Here is a 19535-nt window from a genome sequence, read left to right on the forward strand (position 1 = left end):
CAGGTAATATGTTACTGGCCCATACCACCATATGTAAACCATGCAAATCCTGTGGGCCTATATTAAATGAAGGGACTGGAGCTGTAGCTCCACATGCCCCAAATACATTACCAGCTACCAGGTCTGAGTGACCTGTACTCCTTGTATCCTCACATACGCTAATACATTCCCAGCTGCTGTGTCTGAGTGACCTGTAACCCCTGTATCCTCACATACGCTAATACAATCCCAGCTGCTGTGTCTGAGTGACCTGTAAACCCTGTATCCTCACATACACTAATACATTCCCAGCTGCTGTGTCTGAGTGACCTGTAGTCCCTGTATCCTCACATACACTAATACATTCCCAGCTGCCGTGTCTGAGTGACCTGTAGCCCCTGTATCCTCACATACACTAATACATTCCCAGCTGCTGTGTGTGTGTGACCTGTAATCCCTGTATCCTCACATACACTAATACATTCCCAGCTGCTGTGTCTGAGTGACCTGTAACCCCTGTATCCTCACATACACTAATACATTCCCAGCTGCTGTGTCTGAGTGACCTGTAGTCCCTGTATCCTCACATACACTAATACATTCCCAGCTGCCGTGTCTGAGTGACCTGTACTCCCTGTATCCTCACATACGCTAATACATTCCCAGCTGCCGTGTCTGAGTGACCTGTAATCCCTGTATCCTCACATACACTAATACAATCCCAGCTGCTGTGTCTGTGTGACCTGTAATCCCTGTATCCTCACATACACTAATACATTCCCAGCTGCTGTGTCTGAGTGACCTGTAACCCCTGTATCCTCACATACACTAATACATTCCCAGCTGCTGTGTCTGAGTGACCTGTAACCCCTGTATCCTCACACACGCTAATACATTCCCAGCTGCTGTGTCTGAGTGACCTGTAACCCCTGTATCCTCACATACGCTAATACATTCCCAGCTGCTGTGTCTGAGTGACCTGTAGTCCCTGTATCCTCACATACACTAATACATTCCCAGCTGCTGTGTCTGAGTGACCTGTACTCCTTGTATCCTCACATACACTAATACATTCCCAGCTGCCGTGTCTGAGTGACCTGTAATCCCTGTATCCTCACATACACTAATACATTCCCAGCTGCTGTGTCTGAGTGACCTGTAACCCCTGTATCCTCACATACACTAATACATTCCCAGCTGCTGTGTCTGAGTGACCTGTAACCCCTGTATCCTCACATACACTAATACATTCCCAGCTGCTGTGTCTGAGTGACCTGTACTCCCTGTATCCTCACATACGCTAATACATTCCCAGCTGCTGTGTCTGAGTGACCTGTTATCCCTGTATCCTCACATACACTAATACATTCCCATCTGCTGTGTCTGAGTGACCTGTAGCCCCTGTATCCTCACATACACTAATACATTCCCAGCTGCTGTGTCTGAGTGACCTGTACTCCTTGTATCCTCACATACGCTAATACATTCCCAGCTGCTGTGTCTGAGTGACCTGTAACCCCTGTATCCTCACATACGCTAATACATTCCCAGCTGCTGTGTCTGAGTGACCTGTAACCCCTGTATCCTCACATACACTAATACATTCCCAGCTGCTGTGTCTGAGTGACCTGTAGTCCCTGTATCCTCACATACACTAATACATTCCCAGCTGCCGTGTCTGAGTGACCTGTAGTCCCTGTATCCTCACATACACTAATACATTCCCAGCTGCCATGTCTGAGTGACCTGTAGCCCCTGTATCCTCACATACACTAATACATTCCCAGCTGCTGTGTCTGTGTGACCTGTACTCCCTGTATCCTCACATACGCTAATACATTCCCATCTGCTGTGTCTGAGTGACCTGTAGTCCCTGTATCCTCACATACACTAATACATTCCCAGCTGCTGTGTCTGAGTGACCTGTAACCCCTGTATCCTCACATACACTAATACAATCCCAGCTGCTGTGTCTGAGTGACCTGTAGCCCCTGTATCCTCACATACACTAATACATTCCCAGCTGCTGTGTCTGAGTGACCTGTAGTCCCTGTATCCTCACATACACTAATACATTCCCAGCTGCTGTGTCTGAGTGACCTGTAACCCCTGTATCCTCACATACACTAATACATTCCCAGCTGCTGTGTCTGAGTGACCTGTAGTCCCTGTATCCTCACATACACTAATACATTCCCAGCTGCTGTGTCTGAGTGACCTGTAACCCCTGTATCCTCACATACACTAATACATTCCCAGCTGCTGTGTCTGAGTGACCTGTAGCCCCTGTATCCTCACATACGCTAATACATTCCCAGCTGCTGTGTCTGAGTGACCTGTACTCCCTGTATTCTCACATACGCTAATACATTCCTAGCTGCTGTGTCTGAGTGACCTGTACTCCCTGTATCCTCACATACACTAATACATTCCCAGCTGCTGTGTCTGAGTGACCTGTAGCCCCTGTATCCTCACATACACTAATACATTCCCAGCTGCTGTGTCTGAGTGACCTGTACTCCCTGTATCCTCACATACGCTAATACATTCCCAGCTACTGTGTCTGAGTGACCTGTAATCCCTGTATTCTCACATACGCTAATACATTCCCAGCTGCTGTGTCTGAGTGACCTGTAATCTCTGTATCCTCACATACGCTAATACATTCCCAGCTGCTGTGTCTGAGTGACCTGTAACCCCTGTATCCTCACATACACTAATACATTCCCAGCTGCTGTGTCTGAGTGACCTATAATCTCTGTATCCTCACATACACTAATACATTCCCAGCTGCTGTGTCTGAGTGACCTGTACTCCCTGTATCCTCACATACGCTAATACAGGCATGTCCAAACTGTGGCCCTCCAGCTGTTGAGAAACTACACATCCCAGCATGCCCTGACACAGCTTTAGCATTCTCCGACAGCAAAACTGTGTCAGGGCATGCTGGGATATGTAGTTTCACAACAGCTGGAGGGCCGCAGTTTGGACATGCCTGCGCTAATACATTCCCAGCTGCTGTGTCTGAGTGACCTGTAACCCCTGTATTCTCACATACGCTAATACATTCCCAGCTGCTGTGTCTGAGTGACCTGTACTCCCTGTATCCTCACATATGCTAATACATTCCCAGCTGCTGTGTCTGAGTGACCTGTAATCTCTGTATCCTCACATACACTAATACATTCCCAGCTGCTGTGTCTGAGTGACCTATAGTCCCTGTATCCTCACATACACTAATACATTCCCAGCTGCTGTGTCTGAGTGACCTGTACTCCCTGTATCCTCACATACGCTAATACATTCCCAGCTGCTGTGTCTGAGTGACCTGTAACCCCTGTATCCTCACATACACTAATACATTCCCAGCTGCTGTGTCTGAGTGACCTGTACTCCCTGTATCCTCACATACGCTAATACATTCCCAGCTGCTGTGTCTGAGTGACCTGTAACCCCTGTATCCTCACATACACTAATACATTCCCAGCTGCCGTGTCTGAGTGACCTGTAATCCCTGTATCCTCACATACGCTAATACATTCCCAGCTGCTGTGTCTGAGTGACCTGTAACCCCTGTATCCTCACATACGCTAATACATTCCCAGCTGCTGTGTCTGAGTGACCTGTACTCCCTGTATCCTCACATACGCTAATACATTCCCAGCTGCTGTGTCTGAGTGACCTGTAACCCCTGTATCCTCACATACACTAATACATTCCCAGCTGCCGTGTCTGAGTGACCTGTAACCCCTGTATCCTCACACACGCTAATACATTCCCAGCTGCTGTGTCTGAGTGACCTGTACTCCCTGTATCCTCACATACACTAATACATTCCCAGCTGCTGTGTCTGAGTGACCTGTAGCCCCTGTATCCTCACATACGCTAATACATTCCCAGCTGCTGTGTCTGAGTGACCTGTACTCCCTGTATCCTCACATACGCTAATACATTCCCAGCTGCTGTGTCTGAGTGACCTGTAACCCCTGTATCCTCACATACGCTAATACATTCCCAGCTGCTGTGTCTGAGTGACCTGTAGCCCCTGTATCCACACTTACGCTAATACATTCCCAGCTGCTGTGTCTGAGTGACCTGTAGTCCCTGTATCCTCACATACACTAATACATTCCCAGCTGCTGTGTCTGAGTGACCTGTAGTCCCTGTTTCCTCACATACGCTAATACATTCCCAGCTGCTGTGTCTGAGTGACCTGTACTCCCTGTATCCTCACATACGCTAAGACATTCCCAGCTGCTGTGTCTGAGTGACCTGTACTCCCTGTATCCTCACATACGCTAATACATTCCCAGCTGCCGTGTCTGAGTGACCTGTAGTCCCTGTTTCCTCACATACGCTAAAACATTCCCAGCTGCCGTGTCTGAGTGACCTGTAGTCCCTGTATCCTCACATACGCTAATACATTCCCAGCTGCCGTGTCTGAGTGACCTGTAGCCCCTGTATCCTCACATACGCTAATACATTCCCAGCTGCCGTGTCTGAGTGACCTGTAGCCCCTGTATCCTCACATACGCTAATACATTCCCAGCTGCCGTGTCTGAGTGACCTGTAGCCCCTGTATCCTCACATACGCTTATACATTCCCAGCTGCCGTGTCTGAGTGACCTGTAGCCCCTGTATCCTCACATACGCTAATACATTCCCAGCTGCTGTGACTGAGTGACCTGTAACCCCTGTATCCTCACATACGCTAATACATTCCCAGCTGCTGTGTCTGAGTGACCTGTAATCCCTGTATTCTCACATACGCTAATACATTCCCAGCTGCTGTGTCTGAGTGACCTGTAATCCCTGTATCCTCACATACGCTAATACATTTCCAGCTGCTGTGTCTGAGTGACCTGTAGCCCCTGTATCCTCACATACGCTAATACATTCCCAGCTGCTGTGTCTGAGTGACTTGTAGCCCCTGTATCCTCACATACGCTAATACATTCCCAGCTGCTGTGTCTGAGTGACCTGTAATCCTTGTATTCTCACATACGCTAATACATTCCCAGCTGCTGTGTCTGAGTGACCTGTAATCCCTGTATCCTCACATACGCTAATACATTCCCAGCTGCCGTGTCTGAGTGACCTATACTCCCTGTATCCTCACATACGCTATTACATTCCCAGCTGCTGTGTCTGGGTGACCTGTAATCCCTGTATTCTCACATACGCTAATACATTCCCAGCTGCTGTGTCTGAGAGACCTGTAATCCCTGTATCCTCACATACGCTAATACATTCCCAGCTGCTGTGTCTGAGTGACCTGTAGTCCCTGTATCCTCACATACACTAATACATTCCCAGCTGCTGTGTCTGAGTGACCTGTAGCCCCTGTATCCTCACATACGCTAATACATTCCCAGCTGCTGTGTCTGAGTGACCTGTACTCCCTGTATCCTCACATACACTAATACATTCCCAGCTGCCGTGTCTGAGTGACATGTAGTCCCTGTATCCTCACATACGCTAATACATTCCCAGCTGCTGTGTCTGAGTGACCTGTACTCCCTGTATCCTCACATACGCTAATACATTCCCAGCTGCTGTGTCTGAGTGACCTGTACTCCCTGTATTCTCACATACGCTAATACATTCCCAGCTGCCGTGTCTGAGTGACCTTTAGTCCCTGTATCCTCACATACGCTAATACATTCCCAGCTGCTGTGTCTGAGTGACCTGTAACCCCTGTATCCTCACATACGCTAATACATTCCCAGCTGCCGTGTCTGAGTGACCTGTAACCCCTGTATCCTCACACACGCTAATACATTCCCAGCTGCCGTGTCTGAGTGACCTGTAACCCCTCTATCCTCACATACACTAATACATTCCCAGCTGCTGTGTCTGAGTGACCTGTACTCCCTGTATCCTGACATACGCTAATACATTCCCAGCTGCTGTGTCTGAGTGACCTGTAATCCCTGTATCCTCACATACACTAATACATTCCCATCTGCTGTGTCTGAGTGACCTGTAGTCCCTGTATCCTCACATACACTAATACATTCCCATCTGCTGTGTCTGAGTGACCTGTAGCCCCTGTATCCTCACATACACTAATACATTCCCAGCTGCTGTGTCTGAGTGACCTGTAGTCCCTGTATCCTCACATACACTAATACATTCCCAGCTGCTGTGTCTGAGTGACCTGTAACCCCTGTATCCTCACATACACTAATACATTCCCAGCTGCTGTGTCTGAGTGACCTGTAGCCCCTGTATCCTCACATATGCTAATACATTCCCAGCTGCTGTGTCTGAGTGACCTGTACTCCCTGTATTCTCACATACGCTAATACACTCCCAGCTGCTGTGTCTGAGTGACCTGTAGCCCCTGTATCCTCACATACACTAATACATTCCCAGCTGCTGTGTCTGAGTGACCTGTACTCCCTGTATCCTCACATACGCTAATACATTCCCAGCTACTGTGTCTGAGTGACCTGTACTCCCTGTATCCTCACATACACTAATACATTCCCAGCTGCTGTGTCTGAGTGACCTGTACTCCCTGTATCCTCACATACGCTAATACATTCCCAGCTGCTGTGTCTGAGTGACCTATAATCTCTGTATCCTCACATACGCTAATACATTCCCAGCTGCTGTGTCTGAGTGACCTGTACTCCTTGTATCCTCACATACACTAATACATTCCCAGCTGCTGTGTCTGAGTGACCTGTAGTCCCTGTATCCTCACATACACTAATACATTCCCAGCTGCTGTGTCTGAGTGACCTGTAGTCCCTGTTTCCTCACATACGCTAATACATTCCCAGCTGCTGTGTCTGAGTGACCTGTACTCCCTGTATCCTCACATACGCTAAGACATTCCCAGCTGCTGTGTCTGAGTGACCTGTACTCCCTGTATCCTCACATACACTAATACATTCCCAGCTGCCGTGTCTGAGTGACCTGTAGTCCCTGTTTCCTCACATACGCTAAAACATTCCCAGCTGCCGTGTCTGAGTGACCTGTAGTCCCTGTATCCTCACATACGCTAATACATTCCCAGCTGCCGTGTCTGAGTGACCTGTAGCCCCTGTATCCTCACATACGCTAATACATTCCCAGCTGCCGTGTCTGAGTGACCTGTAGCCCCTGTATCCTCACATACGCTAATACATTCCCAGCTGCCGTGTCTGAGTGACCTGTAGCCCCTGTATCCTCACATACACTTATACATTCCCAGCTGCCGTGTCTGAGTGACCTGTAGCCCCTGTATCCTCACATACGCTAATACATTCCCAGCTGCTGTAACTGAGTGACCTGTAACCCCTGTATCCTCACATACGCTAATACATTCCCAGCTGCTGTGTCTGAGTGACCTGTAATCCCTGTATTCTCACATACGCTAATACATTCCCAGCTGCTGTGTCTGAGTGACCTGTAATCCCTGTATCCTCACATACGCTAATACATTCCCAGCTGCTGTGTCTGAGTGACCTGTAGCCCCTGTATCCTCACATACGCTAATACATTCCCAGCTGCTGTGTCTGAGTGACTTGTAGCCCCTGTATCCTCACATACGCTAATACATTCCCAGCTGCTGTGTCTGAGTGACCTGTAATCCCTGTATTCTCACATACGCTAATACATTCCCAGCTGCTGTGTCTGAGTGACCTGTAATCCCTGTATCCTCACATACGCTAATACATTCCCAGCTGCCGTGTCTGAGTGACCTATACTCCCTGTATCCTCACATACGCTATTACATTCCCAGCTGCTGTGTCTGGGTGACCTGTAATCCCTGTATTCTCACATACGCTAATACATTCCCAGCTGCTGTGTCTGAGAGACCTGTAATCCCTGTATCCTCACATACGCTAATACATTCCCAGCTGCTGTGTCTGAGTGACCTGTAGTCCCTGTATCCTCACATACACTAATACATTCCCAGCTGCTGTGTCTGAGTGACCTGTAGCCCCTGTATCCTCACATACGCTAATACATTCCCAGCTGCTGTGTCTGAGTGACCTGTACTCCCTGTATCCTCACATACACTAATACATTCCCAGCTGCCGTGTCTGAGTGACCTGTAGTCCCTGTATCCTCACATACGCTAATACATTCCCAGCTGCTGTGTCTGAGTGACCTGTACTCCCTGTATCCTCACATACACTAATACATTCCCAGCTGCTGTGTCTGAGTGACCTGTACTCCCTGTATTCTCACATACGCTAATACATTCCCAGCTGCCGTGTCTGAGTGACCTTTAGTCCCTGTATCCTCACATACGCTAATACATTCCCAGCTGCTGTGTCTGAGTGACCTGTAACCCCTGTATCCTCACATACGCTAATACATTCCCAGCTGCCGTGTCTGAGTGACCTGTAACCCCTGTATCCTCACACACGCTAATACATTCCCAGCTGCTGTGTCTGAGTGACCTGTAACCCCTCTATCCTCACATACACTAATACATTCCCAGCTGCTGTGTCTGAGTGACCTGTACTCCCTGTATCCTCACATACGCTAATACATTCCCAGCTGCTGTGTCTGAGTGACCTGTAATCCCTGTATCCTCACATACACTAATACATTCCCATCTGCTGTGTCTGAGTGACCTGTAGTCCCTGTATCCTCACATACACTAATACATTCCCATCTGCTGTGTCTGAGTGACCTGTAGCCCCTGTATCCTCACATACACTAATACATTCCCAGCTGCTGTGTCTGAGTGACCTGTAGTCCCTGTATCCTCACATACACTAATACATTCCCAGCTGCTGTGTCTGAGTGACCTGTAACCCCTGTATCCTCACATACACTAATACATTCCCAGCTGCTGTGTCTGAGTGACCTGTAGCCCCTGTATCCTCACATATGCTAATACATTCCCAGCTGCTGTGTCTGAGTGACCTGTACTCCCTGTATTCTCACATACGCTAATACACTCCCAGCTGCTGTGTCTGAGTGACCTGTAGCCCCTGTATCCTCACATACACTAATACATTCCCAGCTGCTGTGTCTGAGTGACCTGTACTCCCTGTATCCTCACATACGCTAATACATTCCCAGCTACTGTGTCTGAGTGACCTGTACTCCCTGTATCCTCACATACACTAATACATTCCCAGCTGCTGTGTCTGAGTGACCTGTACTCCCTGTATCCTCACATACGCTAATACATTCCCAGCTGCTGTGTCTGAGTGACCTATAATCTCTGTATCCTCACATACGCTAATACATTCCCAGCTGCTGTGTCTGAGTGACCTGTACTCCCTGTATCCTCACATGCGCTAATACATTCCCAGCTGCTGTGTCTGAGTGACCTGTACTCCCTGTATCCTAACATACGCTAATACATTCCCAGCTGCTGTGTCTGAGTGACCTATAATCTCTGTATCCTCACATACGCTAATACATTCCCAGCTGCTGTGTCTGAGTGACCTGTACTCCCTGTATCCTCACATACGCTAATACAGGCATGTCCAAACTGTGGCCCTCCAGCTGTTGAGAAACTACACATCCCAGCATGCCCTGACACAGCTTTAGCATTCTCCGACAGCAAAACTGTGTCAGGGCATGCTGGGATATGTAGTTTCACAAAAGCTGGAGGGCCGCAGTTTGGACATGCCTGCGCTAATACATTCCCAGCTGCTGTGTCTGAGTGACCTGTAACCCCTGTATTCTCACATACGCTAATACATTCCCAGCTGCTGTGTCTGAGTGACCTGTACTCCCTGTATCCTCACATATGCTAATACATTCCCAGCTGCTGTGTCTGAGTGACCTGTAATCTCTGTATCCTCACATACGCTAATACATTCCCAGCTGCTGTGTCTGAGTGACCTATAGTCCCTGTATCCTCACATACACTAATACATTCCCAGCTGCTGTGTCTGAGTGACCTGTACTCCCTGTATCCTCACATACGCTAATACATTCCCAGCTGCTGCTGTCTGAGTGACCTGTACTCCCTGTATCCTCACATACACTAATACATTCCCAGCTGCCGTGTCTGAGTGACCTGTAATCCCTGTATCCTCACATACGCTAATACATTCCCAGCTGCTGTGTCTGAGTGACCTGTAACCCCTGTATCCTCACATACGCTAATACATTCCCAGCTGCTGTGTCTGAGTGACCTGTAACCCCTGTATCCTCACATACACTAATACATTCCCAGCTGCCGTGTCTGAGTGACCTGTAATCCCTGTATCCTCACACACGCTAATACATTCCCAGCTGCTGTGTCTGAGTGACCTGTACTCCCTGTATCCTCACATACACTAATACATTCCCAGCTGCTGTGTCTGAGTGACCTGTAGCCCCTGTATCCTCACATACGCTAATACATTCCCAGCTACTGTGTCTGAGTGACCTGTACTCCCTGTATCCTCACATACGCTAATACATTCCCAGCTGCTGTGTCTGAGTGACCTGTAACCCCTGTATCCTCACATACGCTAATACATTCCCAGCTGCTGTGTCTGAGTGACCTGTAGCCCCTGTATCCTCACATACGCTAACACATTCCCAGCTACTGTGTCTGAGTGACCTGTACTCCCTGTATCCTCACATACGCTAATACATTCCCAGCTGCTGTGTCTGAGTGACCTGTAACCCCTGTATCCTCACATACGCTAATACATTCCCAGCTGCTGTGTCTGAGTGACCTGTAGTCCCTGTATCCTCACATACACTAATACATTCCCAGCTGCTGTGTCTGAGTGACCTGTAGTCCCTGTTTCCTCACATACGCTAATACATTCCCAGCTGCTGTGTCTGAGTGACCTGTACTCCCTGTATCCTCACATACGCTAAGACATTCCCAGCTGCTGTGTCTGAGTGACCTGTACTCCCTGTATCCTCACATACACTAATACATTCCCAGCTGCTGTGTCTGAGTGACCTGTAACCCCTGTATCCTCACATACACTAATACATTCCCAGCTGCTGTGTCTGAGTGACCTGTAGTCCCTGTATCCTCACATACGCTAATACATTCCCAGCTGCCGTGTCTGAGTGACCTGTAGCCCCTGTATCCTCACATACACTAATACATTCCCAGCTGCTGTGTCTGAGTGACCTGTAGTCCCTGTATCCTCACATACGCTAATACATTCCCAGCTGCCGTGTCTGAGTGACCTGTAGCCCCTGTATCCTCACATACACTAATACATTCCCAGCTGCCGTGTCTGAGTGACCTGTAGCCCCTGTATCCTCACATACGCTAATACATTCCCAGCTGCTGTGTCTGAGTGACCTGTAACCCCTGTATCCTCACATACGCTAATACATTCCCAGCTGCTGTGTCTGAGTGACCTGTAATCCCTGTATTCTCACATACGCTAATACATTCCCAGCTGCTGTGTCTGAGTGACCTGTAATCCCTGTATCCTCACATACGCTAATACATTCCCAGCTGCTGTGTCTGAGTGACCTGTAGCCCCTGTATCCTCACATACGCTAATACATTCCCAGCTGCTGTGTCTGAGTGACTTGTAGCCCCTGTATCCTCACATACGCTAATACATTCCCAGCTGCTGTGTCTGAGTGACCTGTAATCCCTGTATTCTCACATACGCTAATACATTCCCAGCTGCTGTGTCTGAGTTACCTGTAATCCCTGTATCCTCACATACGCTAATACATTCCCAGCTGCCGTGTCTGAGTGACCTGTACTCCCTGTATCCTCACATACGCTAATACATTCCCAGCTGCTGTGTCTGGGTGACCTGTAATCCCTGTATTCTCACATACGCTAATACATTCCCAGCTACTGTGTCTGAGTGACGTGTAATCCCTGTATCCTCACATACGCTAATACATTCCCAGCTGCTGTGTCTGAGTGACCTGTAGTCCCTGTATCCTCACATACACTAATACATTCCCAGCTGCTGTGTCTTAGTGACCTGTAGCCCCTGTATCCTCACATACGCTAATACATTCCCAGCTGCTGTGTCTGAGTGACCTGTACTCCCTGTATCCTCACATACACTAATACATTCCCAGCTGCTGTGTCTGAGTGACCTGTACTCCTTGTATCCTCACATACACTAATACATTCCCAGCTGCCGTGTCTGAGTGACCTGTAGTCCCTGTATCCTCACATACGCTAATACATTCCCAGCTGCTGTGTCTGAGTGACCTGTACTCCCTGTATCCTCACATACGCTAATACATTCCCAGCTGCTATGTCTGAGTGACCTGTACTCCCTGTATTCTCACATACGCTAATACATTCCCAGCTGCCGTGTCTGAGTGACCTTTAGTCCCTGTATCCTCACATACGCTAATACATTCCCAGCTGCTGTGTCTGAGTGACCTGTAACCCCTGTATCCTCACATACGCTAATACATTCCCAGCTGCCGTGTCTGAGTGACCTGTAACCCCTGTATCCTCACACACGCTAATACATTCCCAGCTGCTGTCTGAGTGACCTGTAACCCCTGTATCCTCACATACACTAATACATTCCCAGCTGCTGTGTCTGAGTGACCTGTACTCCCTGTATCCTCACATACGCTAATACATTCCCAGCTGCTGTGTCTGAGTGACCTGTAATCCCTGTATTCTCACATACGCTAATACATTCCCAGCTGCTGTGTCTGAGTGACCTGTAAACTCTGTATCCTCACATACGCTAATACATTCCCAGCTGCTGTGTCTGAGTGACCTGTAGTCCCTGTATCCTCACATACACTAATACATTCCCAGCTGCTGTGTCTGAGTGACCTGTACTCCCTGTATCCTCACACACGCTAATACTTTCCCAGCTGCTGTGTCTGAGTGACCTGTAATCCCTGTATTCTCACATACGCTAATACATTCCCAGCTGCTGTGTCTGAGTGACCTGTAATCTCTGTATCCTCACATACGCTAATACATTCCCAGCTGCTGTGTCTGAGTGACCTGTAGTCCCTGTATCCTCACATACACTAATACATTCCTAGCTGCTGTGTCTGAGTGACCTGTAACCCCTGCATTGTCACATACACTAATACATTTCCAGCTGCTGTGTCTGAGTGACCTGTACTCCCTGTATCCTCACATACGCTAATACATTCCCAGCTGCTGTGTCTGAGTGACCTGTAACCCCTGTATCCTCACATACACTAATACATTCCCAGCTGCTGTGTCTGAGTGACCTGTACTCCCTGTATCCTCACATACACTAATACATTCCCAGCTGCCGTGTCTGAGTGACCTGTACTCCCTGTATCCTCACATACGCTAATACATTCCCAGCTGCTGTGTCTGAGTGACCTGTAACCCCTGTATCCTCACATACACTAATACATTCCCAGCTGCCGTGTCTGATTGACCTGTAACCCCTGTATCCTCACACACGCTAATACATTCCCAGCTGCTGTGTCTGAGTGACCTGTAGTCCCTGTATCCTCACATACACTAATACATTCCCAGCTGCCGTGTCTGAGTGACCTGTACTCCCTGTATCCTCACATACGCTAATACATTCCCAGCTGCTGTGTCTGAGTGACCTGTAACCCCTGTATCCTCACATACACTAATACAGTCCCAGCTGCCGTGTCTGAGTGACCTGTAACCCCTGTATCCTCACACACGCTAATACATTCCCAGCTGCTGTGTCTGAGTGACCTGTACTCCCTGTATCCTCACATACACTAATACATTCCCAGCTGCTGTGTCTGAGTGACCTGTAGCCCCTGTATCCACACTTACGCTAATACATTCCCAGCTGCTGTGTCTGAGTGACCTGTAGTCCCTGTATCCTCACATACACTAATACATTCCCAGCTGCTGTGTCTGAGTGACCTGTACTCCCTGTATCCTCACATACGCTAAGACATTCCCAGCTGCTGTGTCTGAGTGACCTGTAGCCCCTGTATCCTCACATACGCTAATACATTCCCAGCTGCTGTGTCTGAGTGACCTGTAGCCCCTGTATCCTCACATACACTAATACATTCCCAGCTGCCGTGTCTGAGTGACCTGTAGCCCCTGTATCCTCACATACGCTAATACATTCCCAGCTGCTGTGTCTGAGTGACCTGTAACCCCTGTATCCTCACATACGCTAATACATTCCCAGCTGCTGTGTCTGAGTGACCTGTAATCCCTGTATTCTCACATACGTTAATACATTCCCAGCTGCTGTGTCTGAGTGACCTGTAATCCCTGTATCCTCACATACGCTAATACATTCCCAGCTGCTGTGTCTGAGTGACCTGTAGCCCCTGTATCCTCACATACGCTAATACATTCCCAGCTGCTGTGTCTGAGTGACTTGTAGCCCCTGTATCCTCACATACGCTAATACATTCCCAGCTGCTGTGTCTGAGTGACCTGTACTCCCTGTATCCTCACATACACTAATACATTCCCAGCTGCTGTGTCTGAGTGACCTGTACTCCTTGTATCCTCACATACACTAATACATTCCCAGCTGCCGTGTCTGAGTGACCTGTAGTCCCTGTATCCTCACATACGCTAATACAGGCATGTCCAAACTGTGGCCCTCCAGCTGTTGAGAAACTACACATCCCAGCATGCCCTGACACAGCTTTAGCATTCTCCGACAGCAAAACTGTGTCAGGGCATGCTGGGATATGTAGTTTCACAACAGCTGGAGGGCCGCAGTTTGGACATGCCTGCGCTAATACATTCCCAGCTGCTGTGTCTGAGTGACCTGTAACCCCTGTATTCTCACATACGCTAATACATTCCCAGCTGCTGTGTCTGAGTGACCTGTAATCTCTGTATCCTCACATACGCTAATACATTCCCAGCTGCTGTGTCTGAGTGACCTATAGTCCCTGTATCCTCACATACACTAATACATTCCCAGCTGCTGTGTCTGAGTGACCTGTACTCCCTGTATCCTCACATACGCTAATACATTCCCAGCTGCTGCTGTCTGAGTGACCTGTACTCCCTGTATCCTCACATACACTAATACATTCCCAGCTGCCGTGTCTGAGTGACCTGTAATCCCTGTATCCTCACATACGCTAATACATTCCCAGCTGCTGTGTCTGAGTGACCTGTAACCCCTGTATCCTCACATACGCTAATACATTCCCAGCTGCTGTGTCTGAGTGACCTGTAACCCCTGTATCCTCACATACACTAATACATTCCCAGCTGCCGTGTCTGAGTGACCTGTAACCCCTGTATCCTCACACACGCTAATACATTCCCAGCTGCTGTGTCTGAGTGACCTGTACTCCCTGTATCCTCACATACACTAATACATTCCCAGCTGCTGTGTCTGAGTGACCTGTAGCCCCTGTATCCTCACATACGCTAATACATTCCCAGCTACTGTGTCTGAGTGACCTGTACTCCCTGTATCCTCACATACGCTAATACATTCCCAGCTGCTGTGTCTGAGTGACCTGTAACCCCTGTATCCTCACATACGCTAATACATTCCCAGCTGCTGTGTCTGAGTGACCTGTAGCCCCTGTATCCACACTTACGCTAATACATTCCCAGCTGCTGTGTCTGAGTGACCTGTAGTCCCTGTATCCTCACATACACTAATACATTCCCAGCTGCTGTGTCTGAGTGACCTGTAGTCCCTGTTTCCTCACATACGCTAATACATTCCCAGCTGCTGTGTCTGAGTGACCTGTACTCCCTGTATCCTCACATACGCTAAGACATTCCCAGCTGCTGTGTCTGAGTGACCTGTACTCCCTGTATCCTCACATACACTAATACATTCCCAGCTGCTGTGTCTGAGTGACCTGTAACCCCTGTATCCTCACATACACTAATACATTCCCAGCTGCTGTGTCTGAGTGACCTGTAGTCCCTGTATCCTCACATACGCTAATACATTCCCAGCTGCCGTGTCTGAGTGACCTGTAGCCCCTGTATCCTCACATACACTAATACATTCCCAGCTGCCGTGTCTGAGTGACCTGTAGCCCCTGTATCCTCACATACGCTAATACATTCCCAGCTGCTGTGTCTGAGTGACCTGTAACCCCTGTATCCTCACATACGCTAATACATTCCCAGCTGCTGTGTCTGAGTGACCTGTAATCCCTGTATTCTCACATACGCTAATACATTCCCAGCTGCTGTGTCTGAGTGACCTGTAATCCCTGTATCCTCACATACGCTAATACATTCCCAGCTGCTGTGTCTGAGTGACCTGTAGCCCCTGTATCCTCACATACGCTAATACATTCCCAGCTGCTGTGTCTGAGTGACTTGTAGCCCCTGTATCCTCACATACGCTAATACATTCCCAGCTGCTGTGTCTGAGTGACCTGTAATCCCTGTATTCTCACATACGCTAATACATTCCTAGCTGCTGTGTCTGAGTGACCTGTAATCCCTGTATCCTCACATACGCTAATACATTCCCAGCTGCCGTGTCTGAGTGACCTGTACTCCCTATATCCTCACATACGCTAATACATTCCCAGCTGCTGTGTCTGGGTGACCTGTAATCCCTGTATTCTCACATACGCTAATACATTCCCAGCTGCTGTGTCTGAGTGACCTGTAGTCCCTGTATCCTCACATACACTAATACATTCCCAGCTGCTGTGTCTGAGTGACCTGTAGCCCCTGTATCCTCACATACGCTAATACATTCCCAGCTGCTGTGTCTAAGTGACCTGTAGCCCCTGTATCCTCACATACGCTAATACATTCCCAGCTGCTGTGTCTGAGTGACCTGTAGCCCCTGTATCCTCACATACGCTAATACATTCCCAGCTGCTGTGTCTGAGTGACCTGTACTCCCTGTATCCTCACATACACTAATACATTCCCAGCTGCTGTGTCTGAGTGACCTGTACTCCTTGTATCCTCACATACACTAATACATTCCCAGCTGCCGTGTCTGAGTGACCTGTAGTCCCTGTATCCTCACATACGCTAATACATTCCCAGCTGCTGTGTCTGAGTGACCTGTACTCCCTGTATCCTCACATACGCTAATACATTCCCAGCTGCTGTGTCTGAGTGACCTGTACTCCCTGTATTCTCACATACGCTAATACATTCCCAGCTGCCGTGTCTGAGTGACCTTTAGTCCCTGTATCCTCACATACGCTAATACATTCCCAGCTGCTGTGTCTGAGTGACCTGTAACCCCTGTATCCTCACATACGCTAATTCATTCCCAGCTGCCGTGTCTGAGTGACCTGTAACCCCTGTATCCTCACACACGCTAATACATTCCCAGCTGCTGTCTGAGTGACCTGTAACCCCTGTATCCTCACATACACTAATACATTCCCAGCTGCTGTGTCTGAGTGACCTGTACTCCCTGTATCCTCACATACGCTAATACATTCCCAGCTGCTGTGTCTGAGTGACCTGTAATCCCTGTATTCTCACATACGCTAATACATTCCCAGCTGCTGTGTCTGAGTGACCTGTAAACTCTGTATCCTCACATACGCTAATACATTCCCAGCTGCTGTGTCTGAGTGACCTGTAGTCCCTGTATCCTCACATACACTAATACATTCCCAGCTGCTGTGTCTGAGTGACCTGTACTCCCTGTATCCTCACACACGCTAATACATTCCCAGCTGCTGTGTCTGAGTGACCTGTAATCCCTGTATTCTCACATACGCTAATACATTCCCAGCTGCTGTGTCTGAGTGACCTGTAATCTCTGTATCCTCACATACGCTAATACATTCCCAGCTGCTGTGTCTGAGTGACCTGTAGTCCCTGTATCCTCACATACACTAATACATTCCTAGCTGCTGTGTCTGAGTGACCTGTAACCCCTGCATTGTCACATACACTAATACATTCCCAGCTGCTGTGTCTGAGTGACCTGTACTCCCTGTATCCTCACATACGCTAATACATTCCCAGCTGCTGTGTCTGAGTGACCTGTAACCCCTGTATCCTCACATACACTAATACATTCCCAGCTGCTGTGTCTGAGTGACCTGTACTCCCTGTATCCTCACATACACTAATACATTCCCAGCTGCCGTGTCTGAGTGACCTGTACTCCCTGTATCCTCACATACGCTAATACATTCCCAGCTGCTGTGTCTGAGTGACCTGTAACCCCTGTATCCTCACATACACTAATACATTCCCAGCTGCCGTGTCTGAGTGACCTGTAACCCCTGTATCCTCACACACGCTAATACATTCCCAGCTGCTGTGTCTGAGTGACCTGTAGTCCCTGTATCCTCACATACACTAATACATTCCCAGCTGCCGTGTCTGAGTGACCTGTACTCCCTGTATCCTCACATACGCTAATACATTCCCAGCTGCTGTGTCTGAGTGACCTGTAACCCCTGTATCCTCACATACACTAATACATTCCCAGCTGCCGTGTCTGAGTGACCTGTAACCCCTGTATCCTCACACACGCTAATACATTCCCAGCTGCTGTGTCTGAGTGACTTGTACTCCCTGTATCCTCACATACACTAATACATTCCCAGCTGCTGTGTCTGAGTGACCTGTAGCCCCTGTATCCACACTTACACTAATACATTCCCAGCTGCTGTGTCTGAGTGACCTGTAGCCCCTGTATCCTCACATACGCTAATACATTCCCAGCTACTGTGTCTGAGTGACCTGTACTCCCTGTATCCTCACATACGCTAATACATTCCCAGCTGCTGTGTCTGAGTGACCTGTAACCCCTGTATCCTCACATACGCTAATACATTCCCAGCTGCTGTGTCTGAGTGACCTGTAGCCCCTGTATCCACACTTACGCTAATACATTCCCAGCTGCTGTGTCTGAGTGACCTGTAGTCCCTGTATCCTCACATACACTAATACATTCCCAGCTGCTGTGTCTGAGTGACCTGTAGTCCCTGTTTCCTCACATACGCTAATACATTCCCAGCTGCTGTGTCTGAGTGACCTGTACTCCCTGTATCCTCACATACGCTAAGACATTCCCAGCTGCTGTGTCTGAGTGACCTGTACTCCCTGTATCCTCACATACACTAATACATTCCCAGCTGCTGTGTCTGAGTGACCTGTAACCCCTGTATCCTCACATACACTAATACATTCCCAGCTGCTGTGTCTGAGTGACCTGTAGTCCCTGTATCCTCACATACGCTAATACATTCCCAGCTGCCGTGTCTGAGTGACCTGTAGCCCCTGTATCCTCACATACACTAATACATTCCCAGCTGCCGTGTCTGAGTGACCTGTAGCCCCTGTATCCTCACATACGCTAATACATTCCCAGCTGCTGTGTCTGAGTGACCTGTAACCCCTGTATCCTCACATACGCTAATACATTCCCAGCTGCTGTGTCTGAGTGACCTGTAATCCCTGTATTCTCACATACGCTAATACATTCCCAGCTGCTGTGTCTGAGTGACCTGTAATCCCTGTATCCTCACATACGCTAATACATTCCCAGCTGCTGTGTCTGAGTGACCTGTAGCCCCTGTATCCTCACATACGCTAATACATTCCCAGCTGCTGTGTCTGAGTGACTTGTAGCCCCTGTATCCTCACATACGCTAATACATTCCCAGCTGCTGTGTCTGAGTGACCTGTAATCCCTGTATTCTCACATACGCTAATACATTCCTAGCTGCTGTGTCTGAGTGACCTGTAATCCCTGTATCCTCACATACGC

The 19535-nt window shown here is 48.5% G+C and overlaps 1 protein-coding gene across 1 annotated transcript in view; it reads right to left on the minus strand.

The window, feature by feature from the left end:
* Nucleotides 1-19535, minus strand: part of LOC134928726 (uncharacterized) — a 236200-nt gene that overhangs the window by 61407 nt on the left and 155258 nt on the right. The window lies entirely within an intron of this gene.

Source organism: Pseudophryne corroboree, chromosome 5, assembly GCF_028390025.1.
Source record: "Pseudophryne corroboree isolate aPseCor3 chromosome 5, aPseCor3.hap2, whole genome shotgun sequence".
Classification (NCBI taxonomy): Eukaryota; Metazoa; Chordata; class Amphibia; order Anura; family Myobatrachidae; genus Pseudophryne; species Pseudophryne corroboree.